Source organism: Microtus pennsylvanicus, chromosome 17 (assembly GCF_037038515.1).
Source record: "Microtus pennsylvanicus isolate mMicPen1 chromosome 17, mMicPen1.hap1, whole genome shotgun sequence".
Classification (NCBI taxonomy): Eukaryota; Metazoa; Chordata; class Mammalia; order Rodentia; family Cricetidae; genus Microtus; species Microtus pennsylvanicus.
Window position 1 is genome coordinate 23,468,741 of NC_134595.1, and position 24,663 is coordinate 23,493,403.

Here is a 24,663-nt window from a genome sequence, read left to right on the forward strand (position 1 = left end):
CCTTGGCATATGTTACAAAGGTCGAGTTTTCAAAGGAAAACATTATTTTGTCTTTTATGCCGTGTCAAGTCTCAGAGCTTGAAGAAAGTTAATAGAGGGTGACTGAGAGCAGCACAGAACGGTCCAAAGTACACACACTGGGATCACGGTTCTGGTCCAATTAAACCTTCAGTGCACTTTGGCATTAAGGCGTCTTTCCCGCTACCTATAGGATAAGAAAGTGTCCATTGGCTAACTAAGGCAATTCATCAGCCTCACTTTCCTGTAGCAATCTCTCTTGACATTCTAGTTCCCTATCCTCTGCATTATAAAATACATCACCCCAGACTCTGCATACTTCCTACCCGATAAGCCATAAATGGGGCCATCTCAGTGCACCAAACAAGGAATTAATAAAAGCCCCCTTTACTAGGCGAACAGGCAGGAAAACATCAATGTCTATTTGTATGGAATGCAGAGATGTTACCCATGTTATCAAAAGCTCTATCATTTTAACGTCAGCTTTCAGGAGACCTCAGAGTAGCGTGTCTAAACCTGAAACTCCCCTGCTGCTCTGAGACACCCATTTTTATCTCAGATGAGGAAGCACACTGGCCTCTACTGGGTATGACTCAGGGACTGGGGACAAACACAGGGGATTCACAATACCTTTGCTGCCGACACTATGCCTCAGGGAGGTGTGTGCTCATGGGGAAGAGCAGTACCACCTCCTAGTGGGTGATTCAAAAATCTAGATGCTAGAGCTCTATGGGAAGAAGGCTGCTGCCCAGAGGCTCAATCCCAAGGACTACCTTAAGAAAGCCTTGGAGCATAGCCTACTCCCCTTGGCCATGATCCACTCACCACATATGAGGTAAACCTCTTTCTTCACCCACCTCCGAACCCAAAACCCAACTCTACATCCAAATTCCTACATTTAAGCATAAAAATTTTACTCAACTTGGAATTTTGCCAAGAGTTGTTCATGTCGAAAATGTCTTATAACTAACAACAATAGTTCAGGGTATTCCCCTGGCCCCTAAAACAAGGATCACTAAACATCATATGTAGTCATTACACCCACAGTTACCTTTTCTATGAGCATATGCTCTGGAGGATGTCGCTCTGTCTTCCTTCAGTATACTCATGACTAAACGTTTACATACTGAAGGCTTTATTGCTTCGTTATAAACTGCCTCTATTACTCTTTTGTGTTTTGGCATTGTATGTTTTGAAATTTCACGGGTAAGTAGGTTATGTTTATATGGATTGCATTTCTTAGTGGCCAGAAAGACACGCTAACACATATGCGACTTTTAAAAGGAGGCACAAGGACTGGGGAGAGAGCTCAGCCGTAAAGCACCACTGGCTACTCGTACAGAGAACCCAGGTTCAGTTCCCAGCACCCCCAGCTTACAACTGTCTGCAACTCCAGTTCCAGGGAATCCATTACTTTTGTCTGACTTAAAGTAACTAGGCATGCACACAATGCCTTCACATAAATGCAGGCAAAACACTCATGCACATAAAATAAAAATAAAATATGCGTCTACTTTAGATAGGGAACTTATTTGTTTCACAAGAACTGACAGTCTTTGCTAAACAGGTTACCTCCCTCAGTCCCTTCACTCTGTGGAAAGTCCCTGCAAAACCAAAGAGCCCATGAGGACTTCTGTTGTGAAGTCTGGGTGTCACCACAAGAGGTCATTATATCTGTGCAATCACTAGATCTCTGAGTACAAGAGACTACCTGATTCAAATTCATACAAAGCGCTACCTCAGAGACTTGATCTGCATGATTATCTGCATATAGGATATCACCATTGGAGACACGGCATCTACATATAGGATATCACCATTGGAGCAAGAGCATCTACATATATAGGATATCACCATTGGAGACACTGCATCTACATATAGGATATCACCATTGGAGACACTGCATCTACATATAGGATATCACCATTGGAGAAACGGCATCTACATATAGGATATCACCATTGGAGCAAGAGCATCTACATATATAGGATATCACCATTGGAGCAAGAGCATCTACATATATAGGATATCACCACTGGAGCAAGAGCATCTACATATATAGGATATCACCATTGGAGAAACGGCATCTACATATAGGATATCACCATTGGAGCAACGGCATCTACATATATAGGATATCACCATTGGAGCAAGAGCATCTACATATATAGGATATCACCACTGGAGCCATGGCATCCGTATATAGGTCATTGCCATTGGAGCCATGGCAAGGACGATGAGGAAAATCATCACTGCCAGCCCACCAGAAAACTAAGCTCTGAATTGTGCTTGTTTGTCTCTGCAATCCTCTTCCAGGCAAAAACAAGCTAAATGGAAATGGGAGTGAGTCACTGCAGAGGTCTAACTTGGCAAGATTAAATCACCGTAGGTCTAGAGTTTCCTTTGGAACAAAATGCCACAGACCAGACTTCAGAAGGAAAACAATAAAAACCATTTGACGGGCAGTCCCAGGCCTCATTTTAGTCATTCATATGGGGTCCAGTTTTCATTTCATTCTAAGTGCCAGGGAGACCAAATGTCAGCTCTGATTACTCGGACTCCTTAATGTGATTTTTGGTAATATTACAATCTCCTTCCTGAAACCTTCATTTTCCCTCCTGTTTACTTGTTAGGCAAACATTAATTGAGTGTTCCTCTTTCGAAATACTGTATAGAACGCTCTAGGGAATTATAAAGTAGAAGACAATCTGTCTGCCTTTGACAATGTTACTACCTAAGAAGGAGACAAAACAAATATAAACACAAGCACAGGGCAAAACCAAGGAGACTGCCAAAGAGCAATGTGCAAGTATTAAAGGGTCATAAACCAAGGCTTAGAAAAAGGGCTTGTGGGTGGCGGGTGGGGGTGAGAGGGACCAGGCAAGCCTCCTAGGTCTCAGTTTGAATTTTCAGTGATGCAGGTTTGCTCCACGGAACTTTTTCTATCTGCTGTGGGGGAGGGCATATCCCAAGAAGTGCTCACTAGAAATCCAGCCTGCTTAGCCCCAAGATCACACAATGCTATTTCAGTGTGAAGTCGCAGGGACAGAGTTCTGCCTGAAGGAGACATGACTATTGCTGTCAAGGCAGACAGAAATTTGGCAAGCAACCATCACAGAAGAAAAATAAAGAGAGCCATCCCATGCTAATCCCTAATCTAGGAGAACGACGTTTCTCCTCATTTTTTTCCACCTATAATAATAATGAAGACCAGACTTCAATGACCTCTGTCTTTCAGGGAAATTGAAAAGGGGTTTAAGCCAATAAGCTTTCTATTTTGGGAGAGAGGGGAGGACACCATGACATAATAAAGCAGGCTCATGGAAGGGATGATGATATGTGGGTTCCCTGTGTACTCAAACATTAATCAGTATCCTCTCAGTTGAAGGGCTGTAGTGTTAAAGTGTATTTTATTCACAGACTTCTGGGGCAAAAGTCATGATTTCGGTTAATTTTTAAGTTTGCTAGTAGCGTCAATCTCTTAACCAACTGTACCCCCCCCACACACACATCTATGTTCATAATGATTTTTCACTGTCCTGAGTTTTATTAATTCATTTGATATTTACCCAGAACCTGCTAAACTTGTACAGTTCCCAGCCCCCAAGGAAGCCCCCATTCAGGGGACACACAGCAAAGAGGAAGGGAGCGAGTTATGTGAGGAAGCTTCCTTCCAGTGAACAGACAGGGAGCAGGAGGGGGGTGAGTGAGACAGCTACTACGGTAAAGAAATCACAAATTAGAGGCAATTGTTTACAATTTTCCACAAGGCAGCTAGGTAGCTCGCAATGATACCATGACTGGGGAACTGGGGAAGTTCGCAATTAAAAAAAAAAACTCACCTTTTCCTCTAGATTACAGATTGTCGTTTCCACACTTTATGTGACTAATTCTTTATTGACGCATGACAATTTTGTAAAAGGTCCATTTCAAGTAAGAGATCCCCTATACAGAACAAAGTAGCCACAGTCAAAATGCCCTCTTCCCCAAATATACTTATTGAAGATTTCTACAAGAGCAGATTAGAAAACACAGATGTGTCCTTCCCAGAATTTAAGAAGAAACCAGAACACTCCCCAAATGTCTACAATTACTTATTAATCTTAATAAGAAACCATGGACTACACAAACAATGGAATGCTAGTGTGATCTACGAATGGACAAATACAACACCACGAAAGATGTTCCCTGGTAGGGTGGTCGCTCCCAGGAAGTCCCTGGGATGCTGCATGGCCATGTGAATAATGAGTAATGTGACAAGAAATGGCTAGGAGTTCTTGTCACCAAAATGTTTAGCACTGAAGATAGACAGAAATCTATAAAGTATCATGTTCCTCCAGTCATACAAAACACAAAATCGTAGACCAAGGATGGTGCCTGCTTGACAAGACTGTTTTAAGACATTTTCGGGCCACATTCTAGGGAACTAAATTATCTAGATACAGTCCAAAATAGTATTATTTTAATTTATTTTAAAAAACTATCTTTTATCATTTTACATGCCAAATCCATTTTCCACTCCCTCCCCTTCTCCTGCTTCCTCCATGCTTCCCCCTCCACTTCCCATCCCACTCCCCTATCCACTCCTCAGAGAGGGTAAGGCTTCCCAGACAACAAAGTCTAGCACACTGCTTTGAGGCAAAACCAAGGTCCTCCCCCATAGTATCTAGGCTGAGCAAGGTATCCCTCCAAAGAGAAGAGAATAGGTTTCAAAAAGCCAGTACAGGCAGTAAAGATAAATCCTGGTCTCACTGCCAGTGGCCCCCCAGTCTGTGTAGCCATACAATTGTCACCCACATTCAGAGGCCTAGTTTAGTCCTATGCTGGTTCCCTTGCTGTCAGGCCAGAGTTGGAAGGCTTCTATTAGCTCAGGTAACATCATAATGGGGATACCTACTACAAAAATAGTATTTCTAATGGGAAGAGATTATTACTCCATTAATGACATTGAATGTGTTTGTAAAAATCTATTGAATAATCAGTATATCATGACATACATAAAATTCAGTGATTTCTGACATTATCAAACAATAACAGCAAACACATAGACAAATACTATCGTGGGAAAACAGTATTTGTGTTTCTAGGGTGGGAATGTGGTATTATTTATTCATATGGTGCATGCTTGTGAGTGTGCACAATTGTGCAATTGTATGAACACATATGGAAGCCTGAGAGGAGGCGAGGTGTCTTTCTCCATTGTTCTTTACCACACTGCCTTGAGACAGGGTCTGTCGCTGGACTGGAAGCTCACTACATTGGCTAGACTGGCTGGGATCTGTCTGGTTCAAACCCCAAGGCTAGGGCAACAGGCACATGCGGCCTGCATGCCTAGATTTTGAGGTCTGTACTGGTTATTTGAACCTAAGTCTTCACATCCGTAGCACAAATACTTTTACTATCTCCCCAAACCCCAAAGATATTTTTATAAAAAATAAGGGAAGATAAATGTATAAATTTATCTTCAATAACAGAAACTTCTAAAAGATTATCCTCAGTAACTGAACATAAAACATGAAAATTATATCTACGGGAAAATCCACCATATAACAAAACTAAAAGGCAAGCAGACAAAAGTGTCAAAGTACCTGGCAATGGGCCAATAAGCTTAATAATGTGTAAAATATGTCTTGTGTATAATACCTGGTAATGTGCCGATAACTATAATAATGTGTATAACATGTCTTGGGTGTGATACCTGGCAATGGGTTGATAACCTTAATGATATGTATATCTTGTGTATGATATGAATGTGCAAAAGAAGAAACAAAAAAGTTGAACTATGCAATAAGTACTCAAAAAACCTGCTAAATCTCAGCAGTAATTAAAGAAGTATTAATAGCTAAGCCACAGACACGCATTCTATCCATACATTGCCTTCACCTTCCGATGTCCGGCTTGATTGTCTGCCCATACCTGTCAGAGACGCAAAGAAACACCTTCCCTTATTTTCCAAGAAGGGGAAAGTGGGACACGAAAAAGTCCATCCCAAGGTCAACTTCCCTTCAGAGGAGCTGCCATAATCCTGCTCCCACAGATGAAAGTCAGCCTCCCTAAACAACGTGCGATGCAGAGAGCCATTGACCGCATCACATGCCACCAGCCGCAAGCCTCACCTGCCCAGACAGCTACTCAAACGTTCCTCCGCCTGGCTCAAGCTGCAGAGGCTTTTCACATTGTTAAAAACAAAACAAACAACAGAATAAACCACTAAAGTCATAATATTTTGTGAGACATGATAACTATATCTTTTAATTCTTAAAATCTCAATGCCTGTGAAGTATTGTCAATGTACAGATACTGCCAGCTTTTGGGACAGAGGCCGGTAGTTACAACAGAGACAATACCAGCATACAAAGCCTACTTAGCTTCTGGGCCTTGACAGGAGGGACACTGCCTCCCTACAGGAAATATGGCAAATTGGGTTCTCTTCTGTACTCTCACAATAAATGGCAATCAAACACAATATAAAATAAAAACTGGATATACGTAATGACCCAACAATTTCAGTTTACCACAAAGAAATGGAAAGGTAGAGAAATCAAAGAAATGGAAATTTATAGAAATTTTTATTTTGAAAGCATTAAAGCTTTTCAGAGGACGAGCCCTGAAAGACCCTATATTCAATTCATAAAACCCAGGATCAAAACACAGTAAAGAAAAGAAAAAACTATGTATAAAAATGCTACAGTAAGGTGAAGGCATGACATCAGTGCCCAGGCCCTAAGTATAGAACCAGGAGTTAAACACAGATTTAATGTCCTCACTCCCTGGGAGTAGGACAGTTGGCCAGGCTTATCAATCAAAGCCCATCGAAACTGGAATCCGGACATCCTGCCATTCAGAAATGTCGGCTCCTTGAATCCATAGCTACCGAGGTATAAAACAATTATCTAAGAAGACATCTTTAAGGCTGAACCAAATGAAACTGTAAATGCTGCCAATTTATGGTATGTCTATTTGTGAAATCAAAAAGCAGATCCAATACAGTCTGTTCCAAGTAGCGATGAACCCAAAACTCTCAGCAAAGCAACATGCATCCCATAAATTAGCATAATTGCTCACATTTTGTTCTATCGCGCTGCTGACATTTAACTTGCAAGTGTGCTTCACTCTCTAACTATGTAAGTGATGTAAACTAAGGTGTTTACTTCGAGTTTGAGCATATTCAAGACATGTTCTGACAAAGGCAATTCAGTCAAACTTGAGGCAGGGATATTTTCTTTTGAAGGAGGTCTATCTATGTCAGGGGTTTGATGACCACTTGGGCATCTTCTGATTTATATAATCAACACAGCATATAATTCTGAGGAAAATCCAGCGGTAGTCCCATGCTACCCTGCCTTGGAGGGCAGAAGCGGGGAAGCACTGGAGCCAAGAGAACAAGAGAGATGGCATCACAATCAAAGTGAAGTCATTAGCTTTTGTGAGTCTCAATGTCCTCCTCTTCCACAGGATAGGGCCCATGGTTCACACTGCAGGTTAGATGGTACACGTTGATGTACCCTAGGACCTCTAATGTGCTCAGAGCAACTAACAGCCTGCCAGGCATTTTATATGCATATTTTACATGCATCGCCTCAAGGAATAATTATAATTATCAAGCTATATGAAGTTACATGAAACAATCTTGTCTTTAAGATGAAAAACTTGAGATTCTCAGAGCAGGTAAGAGGGACAACCATATTTTTCCCTTTATCTAATGCCACAGGAAACTCCTCCAATAAACAGGAGCAATTACTATGATTGTTGATAAAAGCAAATGAGTATTTCTTCATTAAATTCTAGACTTGCATGGGCTACAGAGAGGGTGGCTCGGGGATTAAGAAGATTTGATGCTCTTATAGAGAAGCTGGATTCAGTTCCCAGCATCCACATCAAGTGGCTCACAAACACCTATAACTTCTGTTTCAGGACATCCAACACTGCATGCTGGTTACCATGGGCACCTGAATGCATGTGGTACACATACACATCCCCAGACACACATATGCACGCATAAAATAAATAACAATGTTTAAAGTCTTTAAACATCATCTCACCCTTCCAATATACCACAGCCTTCTGAAGGAGCCTCAGAGCCATGGGGACTAGAAACTTCCAGGATGTTGTTTTCCAGTTGGCAGTAGGCATCTCCTTCACAAAATGTGGGGCACCAGAGTAACTTTGGTTTGAAGTATTTCAAAATTCCATGCAGCATTGCAAACAGTAATTTCCTTTTCTCAGGAGTCTGGAGGTCCCTCCCCCATCTTTCCTTCCTTTGTGAGCCAGCAGAAAATGTTAGACTAAGTCGCCTAGCCAGCATGCAGACAAAGTGCTTAGAGGAAGAAGCCAGCAACATCAAGCTTAAACCCTAGGAGAGCAGTGCTGAGGGAGTACTGTGTTCTCCCATTCCCGAACTCAGGATGTGTTGTCAGCTAAGAATTCAGCACTAATGACAAAGGACTTCAATTTCATTCCCACTAGCAAATGGGGTTGTTTTCAGTTTTATAAAGCAACCAAAATGATCGAAAAGAATTACGATTTTTAGAAATGAAAATGTTTTTAGGAGCTATCGCCCAACCGCCGCCCTTGGAATTAAGTATTACACTTTAATGAAAATAAAAACCGTAAAGTGTCACACGGCCTCTCTCAATGTCTATGGAAAGAACCTGAAAGACCCAGCAGGGTTTTATAACCCTCAATAGGTTTAACCAAATCTTTGTGGGGTTTTTTCCCAAACGCAGTGCAACCTTCAAATGACTCCACTACACCAAAACACTTGACTTAGAATGCTAAAAGAACATGTTTAAAAGCAAATGCAAGCCCTTTGAGATAAAATACCAGTGTTACTGCCTTTAAACAACAACAACAAAAATAACCAAAAATCTAGAGAGACACTATCAAAGCAATTTTTACAGCCAACAGCATTGAAAGCATTATAAACTATTATGAAAGCTCAGAAATGTTCAGGGTGTGGTAGCGCATGCCTTTAGCCCCAGAATTTAGGAGGCTGAGGCAGGTGGCATTCCAGGACAGCCAAGGCTACACAGAGAAACCTTATCTCAAAAAAAAAGAGCTTAGGAATTTATTAAAATTAATGGCAATAATGGTCATCACCATCACAAGAATCATCGACAGAATCGTCTGTAGCATCATGGAGACAGTCATCTCAGTCCTTGCTGTCTTTAGTGGACAGAATGCTTACACATGCCTGCTGCCTTTTTTTAGTTCAACCACTAAGGGCCTCATTTGTTCCCACTTGACAACTTGGCCAGGGTGACACAGGCCCCCAAGCCAAAACTGTGACTTCCAATCCTGGCCCTTGCTCTGGGTATCTCTTGGAACTTGGGTAAATTATCTTAGCCTCACACACTTCATTCTCATTCTGTGTAAATGGAAACAATGACATCGACTTCACAGGGTAGCTGCGAGAATTAATTAAAAAGTGCTAGAGATATGTGACATGCTTAGAATAGTGTCTCCTGCTGTTGCTAAATATTAGTAATCAACCTCAGAGATAATGAGACTGAGGCATGGGGATCTTACATAGCTTCTCTAAGTCACACTGCTGGTAAATGTTGAAGCTTGAGTTTTAACCCAGCCAGACTGACTATAGAGCCCATACCCTTAACCATGACAAAAAAGTTCTTGTATTTTCCCAAAATGTATATTTCTATATTTATATCTGGAAAACGAAGAAAGCTTATCAATTAAGGCAAGTGATTCTGGTGGCTTGTGTTGACAGAGGTTTTTGTCCTGCTCAGTTCCTGAAGTCATTAAGTTCCAAAGAAATGCACAGAGGTCTACATTAATTATAGAACTGATTGGCCTAGTATCTCAGACTTCTTATTAACTCATAACTTATATTAGCCCATTATTCTTGTCTATGTTAGCCACGTGACTCGGTACCTTACTCAGCAAGACAGTCACATCTTCCTTTCTCTGTGTCTGGGTCATGACTGCAGACTGAGCTTTCTTCTTCCAGAATTTATTGTCTATAAGTGTTTGTTTACATTTAAAAAAGGATATGATATAGATATGAATAATTTGCATTGGCATGGATCTTAGTTTATTGATACAAATTTAAGGTTAATTCTGTTATATGTATATTTCTGCTCTTGATGAAGGTATCATGTTTGTGTAGCTAATTTAAAAATGTAATGTATAATTAAAAGATATAGGTTAATAGATAATCACCTATAATAGTCAAGCTTGTAGTCATGTTAGTTAGATTTTCTAGATGTTAAGAGGTATATTTCAGTTAGCTAGATATTCTTCAAATCTTTCAGAGACCTTCAGAATATAATATTTAAAATGTTTAAGAACTTAAGACTTTTCATGACAGTGAGACACATCTGATCCTGGCAGCACCAAGCTACTACAAGAGGATGATGGGCACTGAAGAGGCTCCTTATGGAGTTGGTTGACCATTTGGCAAGAAACTACTCTTGCCTAGACTGCTTGATAAACTGGACATGCAGGACCTGCAGAAAAATGACTGCTAAACTTGCCTAAAAGTGAGAAATCCTTCAAGGTTCCTGCTTCATAAAAGAGTCTGCTAGACATTCTCAGGACACACACACACACACACACACACAAATGTGATGGACAAACTGCCAGTATAGATGGAACTGTCTTTGAAATTTCCTGCTTCATGAAAAAATCTGCTGGATACTATGGGCCTGTAGGCTGAAGATGAATACCCCAATGGTACAAAAAAACTTTGGGTGACTATCCAGGCAGTGAGATGTCTCTGTCAATTCTAGAGTTTTGGAAGTTGCTTACAATGCACTTCCTGTTTACTTAGGTACTATTATATCCTTCTGGAGTTTTTAATGGAGATAAAGAATAGATAGATATTTATAGTTACAGTTTTCCTTAGTTATGATAAAAGATAAAGTAAATAAAAATATTGTAACTGTAATTCTTGCTTGATAACTCTTTTGTTATTTTACTATGTTAAAACCTTCCTTTTTATTTAAACAAAAGAGGGGAAATGGTGTGGGAGGTCCTTCTGTCTGTGTGTTACTTTTATTGGTTAATGAGTAAAGAACTGCTTTGAGCCTATGGCAGGGAAGGACAGAACTAGGTGGGGAAAGCTAGGCTGTATGCTGGGAGAAAGAAGTGTGGAGTGAAAAAGAAGCCTTGGAATGGTGCAGACGGATGCTGGGAACTTTAGCCCATAAGCCACTGTCATGTGGAGATACAAAGATTAATAGAAATGGGTTAAATTAATATGTAAGAGATTAGCCAATAAGAAACTAGAGCTAATGGGAGAAGCAGAGACTTAATACAGTTTCTATGTGATTACTTTGGGTCTAAACTAGGCAGGTGGCCGGGAACCAACAAGTGGCCTCCCTTCTCCAACAGCTATAGAGTTCAATGACTAAGTACCAAGAATGCCAAAGATGTCTACATAGTACAGACAACACTGAAAACCAGGGAGATCGCAGATGTGCCATGGTCCTCATTTCCTAGAAAGAACAAATAAACACACAATAACATTCTAACTTAAAGAAACAAGACACAATTTCCAAAACAAAAAGAACATTTTAAAATAGTCTTCACAGGCTCCAGGAACAAGGAATCCCTTTAAAATGCAGAGCTACTCACAAGCGCAGGCCCAGAACTCCATGGCAAAGCACCTTCCCACCACATTTTGTGCTCGGTGCTACCCCCACTTCAGGCACCATCCTAACAGCGCAGCGTTCACCTTGTGATGGAAAAACACTTAAGACAAGTTTCCTTAAGGCAGGCTAAAAAAGTTAAAACATTTGATTTATTATTATTTTCATGCACGTCTTTCATTCCTTTGTAGTTTTAGAAATGCTGTGTCCTGGAACTGGAGAGATGGCTCCATGTTTAGAAACATGCGCTGTTCTTGGGGAGCACCTAAATTTAGCAGCTAACTGTAACTCCAGCTATAATTTCTGACTTTTCTCCACCACTTGGGCATCTGTATTCCCATGCATCATCCCCACAAAGAACACACACTCACACACAGACTCATACACACATATACATACACAGACTCACACACACATACACCCACTGACACACACATACATACACTCACATACATACATATACACACATTCACACTCACATACACACACACACACATACATACACTCACACACATACATACACACACACTCACACTCAAACACATATACACATGCACACAGATAATTAAAAATAAAAGTAAAGATGGTGTCCTACTTGGCTTGGCAGATTCCTAGTAAGAGGCACAGCAAAGAAGAAATGTATTTGTACCATAAGCACTGAAAGCTAAAATTCATTGTTTGCACTGTATTTTATAATAAGCAGGATTAAAGTTTCTGGTTGTTTTCCTGTAGTGAAAATCTCCATGCAGCTATAATAATGAAGCAAATTAATGAAAGAGAAGCAATGAAAACCTCCTTATAAATAGCACAGAGCTATTTGGAATGTAGGAGCTGGGCTATGAAAGCTTCTGGGTTGATAACAAAACAGCCACTTTTCCAAGGCAAAAGTCAAGTATCCAATTTCTATTCACTCGATCTGAATGAGTTCCTATACAATATGCCTCTCAGTGTAATCTGCGTGTCACTCTGTTAAAAACAGAAAATAGCTAAACTTTTAAACTGGTCAGCCAGGTGCAGAAGGAAATAGCAAGCCAGCTTCATGTCAGACAAAGACTGTCCTAATAGCAGGACAGGAGGGGAGGACATACGAGGAGTAATACCTGCTCACCATGCCAGGGAAAATGCAAAGCTTGGTAAATCTGAGCAACAGAAGAACGTACATATTCCCCAACATCAAGAGATGAAGGTGTATCAAACTCATCCTGTACTACTGAAACACACACACACACACACAGAAACACGTGTAAAATTCCAGAATACTCATGAGATAGAACTCTAAGAGGAAAGGCTTTTAAATCAACTAAGGCAATCATATCTCATAAGATAAGGCCGTACACGTTCCTGAGTATTTAGCAGAGATAGCCAGTCAGGAAAGTCAAAGAGGACAGAAACAAGGGAGTGGGGAGTTAAAACAGTAAGATTATGCACATAGAAAAAAATCCACATAAGAAAAAAAAAACATGTGAACCACATATTTTGCCACTGACATCAGTATAATAGTTGAATGTACTATTATAATTAGAAAGAAAATTAATTGGCTCTTTTGTTCTTTTTCTTGGCTAGACCGCTACTTTAATTTCTACCCCAGGAAAATTAATTAATAGGACTTGCAGAACTCTAAAATAATAATGAAAATTCAGAACTCCACGTGCAATTTTATAAAGTATTTCACTTGTTTTACCCTCTGTCATGCGCCATGTCATATTGCCTGCGAGCCTAATTCACTTACTTTATGAGACACTTACGTACCACATTAATTTGCCATGTTTGTGCTTATACCTTCTTGCATGTATACTGCATTGAACTAATAGGTTTTAAGTTTCGGCCCCTAAAGCAAGGTTCAAGACTTAACTCCCAGGACTAGTGAGTGAGACTTAGAAATAGGGGCCTGTGCAGGTGATCAAGTAAAGAAAAGGTCATTACGGTGGCCCAGTGTCCGATACAAAGGGAAACCCTGGGCAGACATAAGAGAAGAATGCCAGCAACGATGGTGTGAAGAACAGAGAACATCTACAAGCCAAAGAATGTCTCAAACAACAAGGTAAGAGAGGGGTGTGAGTCAGAGCATGCCCAGACACTCTCAGAAGGACCCAAACCAGCCAACACACCACCCTCATTGCTGTAACAGAATACTCTAACTGTGTTAGTCATAAAGAAAAGAAACTCAGTTTCTCACAGCTCTTGAGTTCAGGGAGTCTAACGTCAAAATCATCTTGCTTCATTAACCCATGATGGAAAGCAAGGGTGAGAGAGGGCCTGAGAAAAAACAAGCCTGAGCTCACAGCCTGAAGCACTCTGCAATCATCACCGCAGTCCTGAGGGCTTCATTCGTACAACTTAACTACCTCTCGTTCGGTTCCACAACCAAACACAGTCACGTAGAGAGTTCTTTCCAGTGCATTCTTTTGGGGTTGACATGCATAAACCCCAGCAGACTCCTAACTTCTGGAACTATGAGGTAATAGTTTCAGTTGTTTAAGCTACCCATTGTGGTATGTCTGGCCCCATAGTTTTAGGAAATAAACACATATGTTTATTTAGAGATGGAGCTGGTCACAGCTTAAGGGTGGCTGGGAACCAGGAAGCCAAATGGCAGCCCAGAAGCCCTGAAGTAGGACTCTACACTGCAGGCAAAGACACAAGAGCGGGTGGGAAGTACCCTCATGTGAAGTATGAAAAAAAAATGTCCTTAAAGCACGCTTTCCAGGCGGACTTTACCTACTCCTGGCAACTGCACCGTGATGACGAGGAGGATTTTCATCTCCCATCCGTAACAGAATCTGACAGTTGACGCTCTGAGCGTTTGGCAACCCCCACCCTTTTCTCCCACGCACACTGGGGTTCCAAGAACCACACTGACAAATGACAATTTTCGGCGTGCTAAATATTTGGTGGAAAGGAGGTCTTTTTTTGCTTCTGTTCAGCTATGCATCAGAGAGTGGCCTTGAAACTCCTTTATCTTCAAGACCAAACTGATTTCCATACTCACCCTGAAACTCATTATCTCAAAAGATTAAGGAACATAAACACATATATACACAGTGAGACTATAAGATTGTACACTCGTTCAAATTATAAAGGATGTATATATGTTTCTGAACAATTTCTGGCTAATGTTTAATCACATTATAATATAATACAATATAATATATAACGTACATATCTATTATATAGTATATAATATAATAATTAAGGTCTTATGATTATTACCCATGCTGGTTTTTTTCCCCTTTGTGTGATTTTAAATGGTGTTTGCCTTCACACCTACTTGATCATCATCAGATTACTCCAGCACGTGGCAGAGGTCAGAAGTACGCCCTCCACAAACATGAGGCTAAGCAAGTAGTGATGCCAAAGCTTTCCTCCAAAACCAGAAACTCCTCGTCAGTATTTTAACTTGAAACAATGGCGGCTCATTAGAGCCAGTGCCTATTCAAGGGACTCCAAGAAAAAGGCAAAAACGGAACCACACAGACCAGGTAGGCTAAGGCACTCAGTGAGCCATGTAAGAGGGAATAACTCAAGAGAACTTGGAAAAGAAAAAAAGCAGACAAACAAACAAAAAGAAAACAAACAAAAGAAAACTGGAAAGAAGCCGTGGAAACAGGATGATAGGAAGAAAACAAAAGATGAATCAATGTGCGGCCAGAAAGGGAACAGACCGGGCGAATGTCTACAGAAATCCCAGAGAAAGGCCTTCGCTAAACAATAACGGAGAAGAGGGTTGAGTGAAGGCTGAGGCCCTTCAGTTGGCCTGATAAGACTCATCACTGACAGGAGGACAAGTGCTTGTCGCTGTCAGTTCTTGAGCCGGGGGTGATGTGATGAAGGCGCTCTTCTAGGAAGCTGTGCCAACACTGGCTGAGTGGCAGAGCAATGGGAGATTAGGGCAGGTGTGGAATGTGACTCCGACACACTGCTCAGTATCAAAGAGGGCCCAAGGCTTTCAGTGTGGGGTAGCAAGATGACCTGGAGCCCTGTCTTGTCTCACTGCCACATTACTGGCCCCTCTGCATTTTCATTCTCTAGCAGGAGTCATGGTGGAGGTGCCAGATTGGAGTCAGAGTTCCTTTCCCTGCTTTAAGATCTCACATTTGTTCCTTTGGCTTTGTGGTTCGTTTCATGGCTAGCTCACCTGGCTCGCTGCGGCCTATTTACTCAGCAACAGCTCTCGTGATTGCACTACACAAGAGGATCCACCCTCGTTCTCTGTGTCTTATCTGTATGATTTTTCTTTAGGACTTGCTACCTCCCAGAAGTGTGTCTAATAACTACCTGTCACTACTCTTAACATGCCAGTTCACAAGTACAGAGGTCTCTGATATCGCGATCACAGTTTACTCACAGAAACTAGCACATAAATCTATGCAGAGACTCATAAAATGTCTGTCGAATAGATAAAGTCTCAACTTACCCTCACATTCAGTGGACAACACTACAATATTTTCTACCTTCGCTGTTTTCTGGTACACATCACAAATGCCCACCCCCTCTCATGTGTTTTGCTATTTTGCCTGCATATATGTCTGTGAAACCCAGGTCTGAAGAGCTCATGGAGGCCAGAAGAGGGTATCTTCTGGATCTGGAACTACAGACAGTTATGATCCACTATATGGGTTCTGGTACCTGAACCTAGGCCTTCTGCAAAGCCGCCAGTCCTCTTAACCAGTGAGCCACTTTTCCAGTTCATCACAGGTACATCTCACCTCTTCTACTTGCATGGACACAGCAGCTACTCAACTTCTTCAAGGGGAAGTTCCAGTGTAACTCACTTAGACAGATAATCTTCTCCACCACTCATATCAAATTCCCAGGTGCTACTTAAACATTTCCCGTTATTGTCGGGATAGTAGCTAAATTTTTAACGAATCCAGGAACTTTCAGTATGAACCGAGCCAGGAGCAATCCAAATTCATCCAGTCCCATGACCAAAGGTTAGCCTCCATGACTTCATTTCACCTTGCTACTCTCCGTAAGAGGTCTTCCGAACAAATAACCCTTTCCTCTATATTCTTCCCACCCTTCCACAAACATACCCACCCAATCATCAGCATTAGTCAAGCATTCCTTTTTCAGATGCCTGTTATGCAAGCCCACAAAAACACTGTGCAGTTCAGATCCATCTCCCTCTCTTCTAATATAAGTATTTGTAAATTTTTAATGTTATAATGTGTACATGTAATTAATGGTGGTCTGTTTCCTTAACCCTTTACCCCATGATAGGATAGTTCATGTTTTCCCCTTATCATCTGAAGTCAAGAATACTGTGTCAAGCTCGAAACAGAAGTTGGGGTTGAGCATTTGTCTAGCAGGCACACGATCCGCAGACACAAGATCCTGGACTTCGTCCTTAGCACTGAGAAAATAAGCAGCAAGGAAGGGAGAGAGGGAGGGAAGAAGAGAAGAATGGTCTTCCATATGGCTAGCACTGAATATTTGTGAAATAAGTGTTAGGCAGTTCATTGGGAACCAGAGAACTAGAAGGCACATTAATATACAAACATTCTACAAATACTGAATTTGAAGGCAAATCTATCAGTGGAAATCTATAATCTGATGGTGAGCTGCTATTAAACCAGAAGCAGCAAAGGGGAGCCCATGACAATACAAACTTTGGAACAGCTCTCAGGACGGACTGCAAAACAATGGGGCCAAGAGAACCTGCTCCATTAAGGAACTATACAGTTCGAACAATTTACTGAAACCGCATAGTTATGACTTAGGTAGCGACAGTAACTAGGTGAAAGGTTACATTTACATATCCTATTAACAGCGTCTTGACTCATCGTTCTGTTCTGGAAACATTTACCTTTACAAAAACCCATCCCAACTTTCTCTCCTTGGCATTTCCCATTCTAAAAGAAAGAGGGAAAAAAAATCTCCAAAAAGTCTTTAGCTCCCTGGAAAATGTTTTAAAGAAATTTCCCTCTGGTCGATTAGGCAGCCAGTAATAGCTGAGTGAGGCAGGGGCCAGGAGAAAATGGCATCTAACAGGAAGAAGCCACTTTGCTCCTGATTAAAGTTACTCAAGTGCAGCTGGAGAAGATGTCCACACGAGGACTTCTGAGCACTCCAGGGTCCCCTGGGTTGAAGGACAAGACCTGCTTTTATAATCTCCGTTGTTAGTGCTTTACTTCCAAAACATTACAATCCATATAGTTCTAAATTCTCTGGGGGGAAGGAAAGGGTTTATTAGTTTGCTATCATTTCCTTACTGTGGACGTCTTTAAAGGAGGGCTGGAGATTGATGAGCATGAGAAACAATCTGGTTTCCTTTCCATCCATTGAACCTCCTCATGCAGAACGCAGCAAGAAGCTTGGCTTTGTTTCTGAGGGATGGGCCCACCTACAATTTCAACAATGTCCTCCAGTTTTTCTGCCACCCGTTCCCTAAACCCCTGTCTACTAAAGGAAGCCAGAAGCTGGTGCAGATTGTTTCCCATGGTTAAAAGAATGACAATTCCCAATCCCATACAGTTTATAGGCAGGGGATGGAGGCAGAAGGAAACAGCAGCACTGGTAAGAACTGGCAAATGGAACAAGCAGAAACTGAAAGCCCATGGAACGGCCGCCACCAACAGAGAAGAGGGATTGTAGGAGGGACCACAGGCCAGTCTCAAAAATCCGTAGAAATAATGCTTTAGAATCTACAGTTAAAATAAAAGACAATTAGCAAAGCAACATTTAAAAACTAAACAGTAAAATGCCACCGATAACAAACATCCACTCTCTGCAATGGACTCCACACTGGTGCAAGCCTCAAGAGAGAGGAATCTGGGCCTTTCCCAAAAGTACCGAAATGTGAGGATAAGCTACAATGACAAGGACGTTTTGCTGTAACGAGTGATGCAAATAAGAAATACATGTATAACCTACAAAAACCGGTTTCTTTAAATCCTGCAGTTATCATAGTAATTCAATACTGAGTTACTGCATTTAAAAGTTCCCAAACTGCAAAGGATAGCATCTTTAGTGAAGTCTGGGTTGTGGATACAGGTACTTTAAAAAAAAAATCAATATTTAAATACTCTAAAATGCGAAAATTTTGGAACTCTCAATTAGTTTTTATGAAAGTAAAAAGTAATTGTCCTACAAATATATTTAATGTATTTTTATTATCTCTTTAATCATGTGTATGTGTGTAGATGTTCAGATGACTGCAGGCACCAGTGTTGACCAGAGGTCTTGGGATCTCTCCAGAGCTTGAATGACAGGTAGTTGTGAGCTTCCTAACAGGGTTCTGGTAACCAGACTCTGGTCCTCTGCAAGAACAAAATGTGTTCTTAGTCCTTGAGCCTTCTCTCCAGTGTCTACAAATACTCTTTCAAAGACATCTTTTGGCAATAGTAAATGGATCCTGTAACATCTTGCATTTGTAATCAGACTTTTTTTTTTTTTTTTTTTTTTACTGTTGAAATGTCATCTGGTAAGGGCTACCCCTTCTCTGCTGTTTCTCTAGCTGCCCTCTGTGTCGTCAAGGACAAGCAGGCAAGACCACTCTCAAAGTAGTACAGAGGGAAAAACAACTGTCTTTCATGACTGCTACTGCTGTCTGCTGGGTCTGGCACCTTCTATGCTTTTAATTCTAACTCCTTGTGGTCCATGCAGCTCATAATGAGCTTCCCCTCACTGACAAGGGACAAAGAGGCTGCTCGGCATTGCCCTTAGATTCTCTTGGGTCACTCGAAGTTGTACTTTAACGTATTACATTGTTATTAGTCAAGTTCAATTCTTCCTGGTTCTGAGCCGGTCCTCTTAAGTTCTCTGGACAGGAGCCATGTGGAAACCATGTTCCTGTCTTTAACCTTATGTCAGTATAGGCCTGGTAGCTGCTGGAGCAGATATGTTGCAGATGCACACAGCTAATGTGGCTTTTCGTTTTCATACTAAGAAAAATCTCAAGATAGTTTGCACAAGTTCAGACTCCTGGGCACATATCTGAAACCTACAGAATTTCTGTTATCACATGACATCAAGACAATAGTGCAAATAACTTTATTTTTCCTTCCCAGCTAAGTATATTATATTCAAACTCAAACATTCCATCTATATAGAGAAATTCATGCAAACCTAACATAAAAACCAGCATCATACTTATATTGTCAAAATCATCAACTCCTCCTTACCATGAACACAGAAACAATCTCAAGTTTTAAACTAGTAATTCCCTGCAGTGACTGGCCAACCATGACTATCAAACACATGAAACATGGGTAGTGCAACTGGGAGTTGACATTTCAAAACTTTATTCCATTTTTTATTAATGTAAACAGTATCGGTAATGGCTCTCCAAAACAATCAAGTTAGCATCTCATGGACATCACGAGATGAGAAAAAAAAAATGCCTGGGTCAAAGAAAAAAGATGACACTACTCACAGAGAGAGTAACAGGAAGAGTGGCAGTAGTCCCTGAAACCAATTCCCACATTAAGAGATGACAGACAAGTGGAACCTGAACACCCATTGACTCATAATGGAGGAGGCGAACCCTGGGCTATAAAACTGGAATCTTGCATATTGTACATTATATCTAACTTCTTTTTATTCTACCAGGAAAAAATATTACCTCTACATTTGAAGGTCATCTGTGATGTAAACGGTCTTGAGAAGAGACTATACAATGAAAACAATGTGTTCCTTTTTTTATAGATATGCAGAAATTTGGGTGACTGGTAGAGAATCACCTCTGAACATGTTACTAACACAAATATCTCAGAAATCTACCATCTCTCCATCTTAGGTAACTTGCTTGTGACCATCATTAAATCTTGCTAGTACTTCAAGCTTTCAAAATTATTAGCCTTCTTCCACTACTGCCTCCTCCTAAGTGTTCTCTACACGGGACCCAGAACGTACCTGGTAACACAAGTCCAATTGTGCCAATACTATTTCAATCTTCACTGTCACCTACCGGCTTTCAGAATCAACTGCCCTCAGTCAGTTCCACTATGCTGGGTGTTGTCACCTTGTGTCTACCTGTGGGCATGTCCCCAGACTGTCCTTCTAAAGAATGTGCGTTAAGCCACACAAAACTTCTTTCACCTTTATTGTTATGAAAATGTAATGTAGTGGCTTGGATTGAATTACACTTACTGATCTATTTAGCTTCTTTTACACAATAGTATTTTTAAAAAATATTTGATCATTTCACATTTTGAAATATTTCGTAAATATAAATCTTAAGTCCCTCTCTTAAAACTCTCAACACCTGACAATTGCTGGCTTCCATCTCAACCTGAGAACACTTGGCTGGTTCCCCTTTAACAAGGTCTGGATTTCCCAGATGTCCTTCCTGCTCACATTTATTTCCTTGTTCACACTATTCATTAGACTTCCATTCTCAAGTTCCTGCGGATCTGGAACATCTTTCAACTCTCCAAACATTTGGGGTCTTCATGTTTCAGATCTTAGTAGACTCCCTTCCTCTGACATTTTCTCTGACCACTGCCTACCACCAATCCAAAGAATAAAGAGGATGCTTTTTATGCTTGAGCATCCAGGACCTGACATTCCATCACGTCTTACACAATTTAGATGAGGAAGATCTACTTCAGAATATTCTGGCTATATATTTACGTATGTCATGCATTATTTTTAATTTTGGCCCTTTGAATTGCCATTCCCTCCTCCCCCCCCCCACCAATTTAATGGCAAGTGATGCTCAAAAGAGTCTCCTGGTTAGTGTAGCTTGTGTATCTAATCTTTACAAGAGTTCACTTACATAAGTACTTCCATTACTCCCATTTTGTTGATGATAAAACTGAGTGGTTTGAAAACTTAAATAACTTTTCAAGAATAAAGGACGGGTAAATACCTGGGGAACAATTCAGACCCACCAGACCCCAAAGCCAAAAACTTTTAGCCATACCTTATTTACAAACAGATTATTTATTGTGCCCTGGATAATGCAAGACCACATAAGGGTTAGAAATCAACCACAGAACTATGCATCTGACAATTGGAATTATAACTCTATTCCTGCCACCAGCTATGTGTTTAACCTTACATCAGTTGCGGGTCTTCATCTCAGCAATATGAAATAACTAGATGTTAGGCATGATCACAGGTCTATAATCAGCATTCGATAGCCTGAGTTAGGAGGACCATAAATTTGATGTTAGCCTGATCTGTATACCAAGCTCCATTTTAAAATAAAACAAAAACAAACAAACAAAAACAAAAGACCTAGGAAAGAGATAATAAAATGACTACAGTTTCTCCAAGTAGACTTGATAGCACACAACACCAAGAACAATTTATTCATAGACTGTCTGGTCTATTTTTATATAGTTTTAACAATTAGCTCGACCAGCCTAAAGGAGTTAAAGGGAAGAGAGTTCGTACAGAACAAGAAGCTCTTGAGTGTGTTATTCATGGCTATTTCATCAAACCACACAGTTACCAAGGCAATGATAAGAATCTTTAATCTCATTTTATGAATAGGATAACAAATATACTGAGCTATAAGGGAGGCAGCAAAGTTAACACTACATCCCTCAGGCTGTCCTTCAGCCTGCCATACTTCATTGTGTGGCTTCAATCAATTCTCAAAGGCCTACATGCACGCAGCACAAGAAACTCCCCCAACAGGCAGTTATATTCTCATTAGAACTAGGGAAAGAATCCATGTCATTACATCACATGAAATGCAACTTAGTTGGAAGGGAAGAGACGGGATCAGTCTTTTCCAAACAGACATCTTACTTATCCTGTGCTCCAACCTTAATAATTAATTAATTAATAATAATAATAATAATTGGTTTTAAAATAATTCTCACTGGTGACTACATTAACCTTTTTAAAAATTAAAAAGCATTTAGAATAATGATGATGATGATTTATTATTATTATTATGTGTTTGGTTTGGTTGGTTTTGGAGGTTTTTTGCTGTTGTTGTTTCTTGTTTGCTTGTTTTTTTTAGCTAAAATACAAAGAAACGGCTTTCATTTAACTTCTTAAGTCAGATTTGCAGAGCCAATCCAGAGTTCATCCAACATTTACGTATCTGTGGTGGTCTGAATAAGAAATGTCCCCCACAGGTTTAGTGTAGTGGTATTTCATTTGTATTTTAATAACTAAAGCTTGCCTGAAGGTCAGTGCAAAGCAGCCACAGTAGTCAGCCATACAGGCCAAGCAGTGGTGGCACACACCTTTAATCCCAGCAGCCACACTAGTCAACCATAGAGGCCGGGCAGTGGTGGTGATATACACTCTTATTCCAATCACTGGAGAGGAATATAAGGCAGGATGAGACAAGAACTCGCTATTTTTCTGAAGGTTTCAGTGAGGTAAGAGCTCTCTAGTGGCTTGGCTGCTTTGTTTTTGTGATCTTCAGATTGAACCCCAATATCTGTCTCTTGGTTTTTATTAGTCGTGCTACAGTTTAGTATCTGAATACTGGGTCCTTGGCGGGTGGAGTTGTTTGAAAATGCTACAGAGAGTGTAGGGCATGGGACTCTGTCTTTGGTAAGTTGCTTTTTGATCATGGTGCTTTATCACTGTAACAAGAAATAGCTAGCCGGGCGGTGGTGGCGCACGCCTTTAATCCCAGCACTCGGGAGGCAGAGGCAGGCGGATCTCTGTGAGTTCGAGACCAGCCTGGTCTACAGAGCTAGTTCCAGGACAGACTCCAAAGCCACAGAGAAACCCTGTCTAGAAAATCCAAAAAAAAAAAAAGAAAGAAAGTAGCTAAAAGTGTTCAAGTGTGTCTGTTAAAAACCATACGTTTGTGGGTGGACATGTGGGTGGCTGCAAGGGTAAAGGTGCTTCCTATCAAGTGTGACACTTGAGTTTGATCCCTAAAACCCAGCGTGTACTGTGATTTCCAACTATGTGCCTCCCCACAATCAAATGAATTAATATAATAAGGTTATTTTAAATTACGGTCATAAAAACAAAACAAAAACCCTACACTCTCTAGACATTTTTTAGAAACTATCATTTTCTTCCCAAGTGCATGAGAAAAACATGGATGTGGACCCAAAGCCAATTGATGCTTTGGTTGAAATGATGACAGTCTTTTTAATATTTTCTTACCACATAATAATCCTATAGCAGGGGTTCTCAACCTGAGGATCATGACCCCTTTGGGGGGCAAAGGACCCTTTCGCATGGGTCGCATATTAGACGTCTTGCACATCTGATTACATTATGCATTATGATACACAACAGGAGCAAAATTACAGTTATAAAGTAGCAACGAAATAATTTTATGCTTGGGGGCTACCACAATATGAAAAACTGTATTAAGCGATCGCAGCATTTGGAAGGTTGAGCACCATTGTCTTACAGAATGCTTTTCTAAACTTTGGCTCTAAAAAAATTAATTTTCCAAATGTACCTCTATTTGGTGAAAAATGAGCAAAGTGCATCCTTAGGGAACCTGGTATTTACTCCAATCTGTGAGTCAGCTTCACCAAATCATGATCAAAAGGGCCTCGGATAGTACATTCTTGATGGCATTGTACCAGCCACATATACTTATTAGCCTATGCTGGATCCATATAAAGATATGGGTGTCACTAAATTAGTTTAGAAAGCCCTTTAGGGCAAGAAATATATTCCATTCTTGCTCTTTAAAGCGCCCAGCAGACTGCATTGCACAAGACATGGACTCGTGAAAATGTCTATTAAATTGGGAATATGTGAGTGACAGAATTTGCCATTTAATACAAAGTGTAAATCTGACTCTCTCAGTTCTTTCCCCTTAAGGCAGATAGAAAGACATTAAACAATGACTCTTGTGCCTGTGATTATCAAGTTCAGATACTACGTATTTGAACTCACTTTATAAAGATGAAGACTTGGGGGGGGGGTGCTGGAGAGATGATGGCTCAGCGGTTAAGAGCATTGGCAACTCTTCCAGGCCCTGAGTTCGATTCCCAGTAGCCACGTGGTGGCTCACAAAGATGACGATTTTCTTCCAAAACTAAATTTAAATTTACTTACAGGATGGAAACAAGACTGTAGAGAAAACAAAACACCCGAAGCAAACAAAGTTCTTAAGCATAAAGGCTGAGGCCAATAGGGTCTTCTT

General features: G+C 40.6%; 1 protein-coding gene across 1 annotated transcript in view; it reads right to left on the minus strand.

Moving 5' to 3' along the window:
* Pam (peptidylglycine alpha-amidating monooxygenase) overlaps positions 1 to 24,663 on the minus strand; it is a 299,077-nt gene that overhangs the window by 273,278 nt on the left and 1,136 nt on the right. The gene's annotated exons all lie outside the window — the stretch shown is intronic.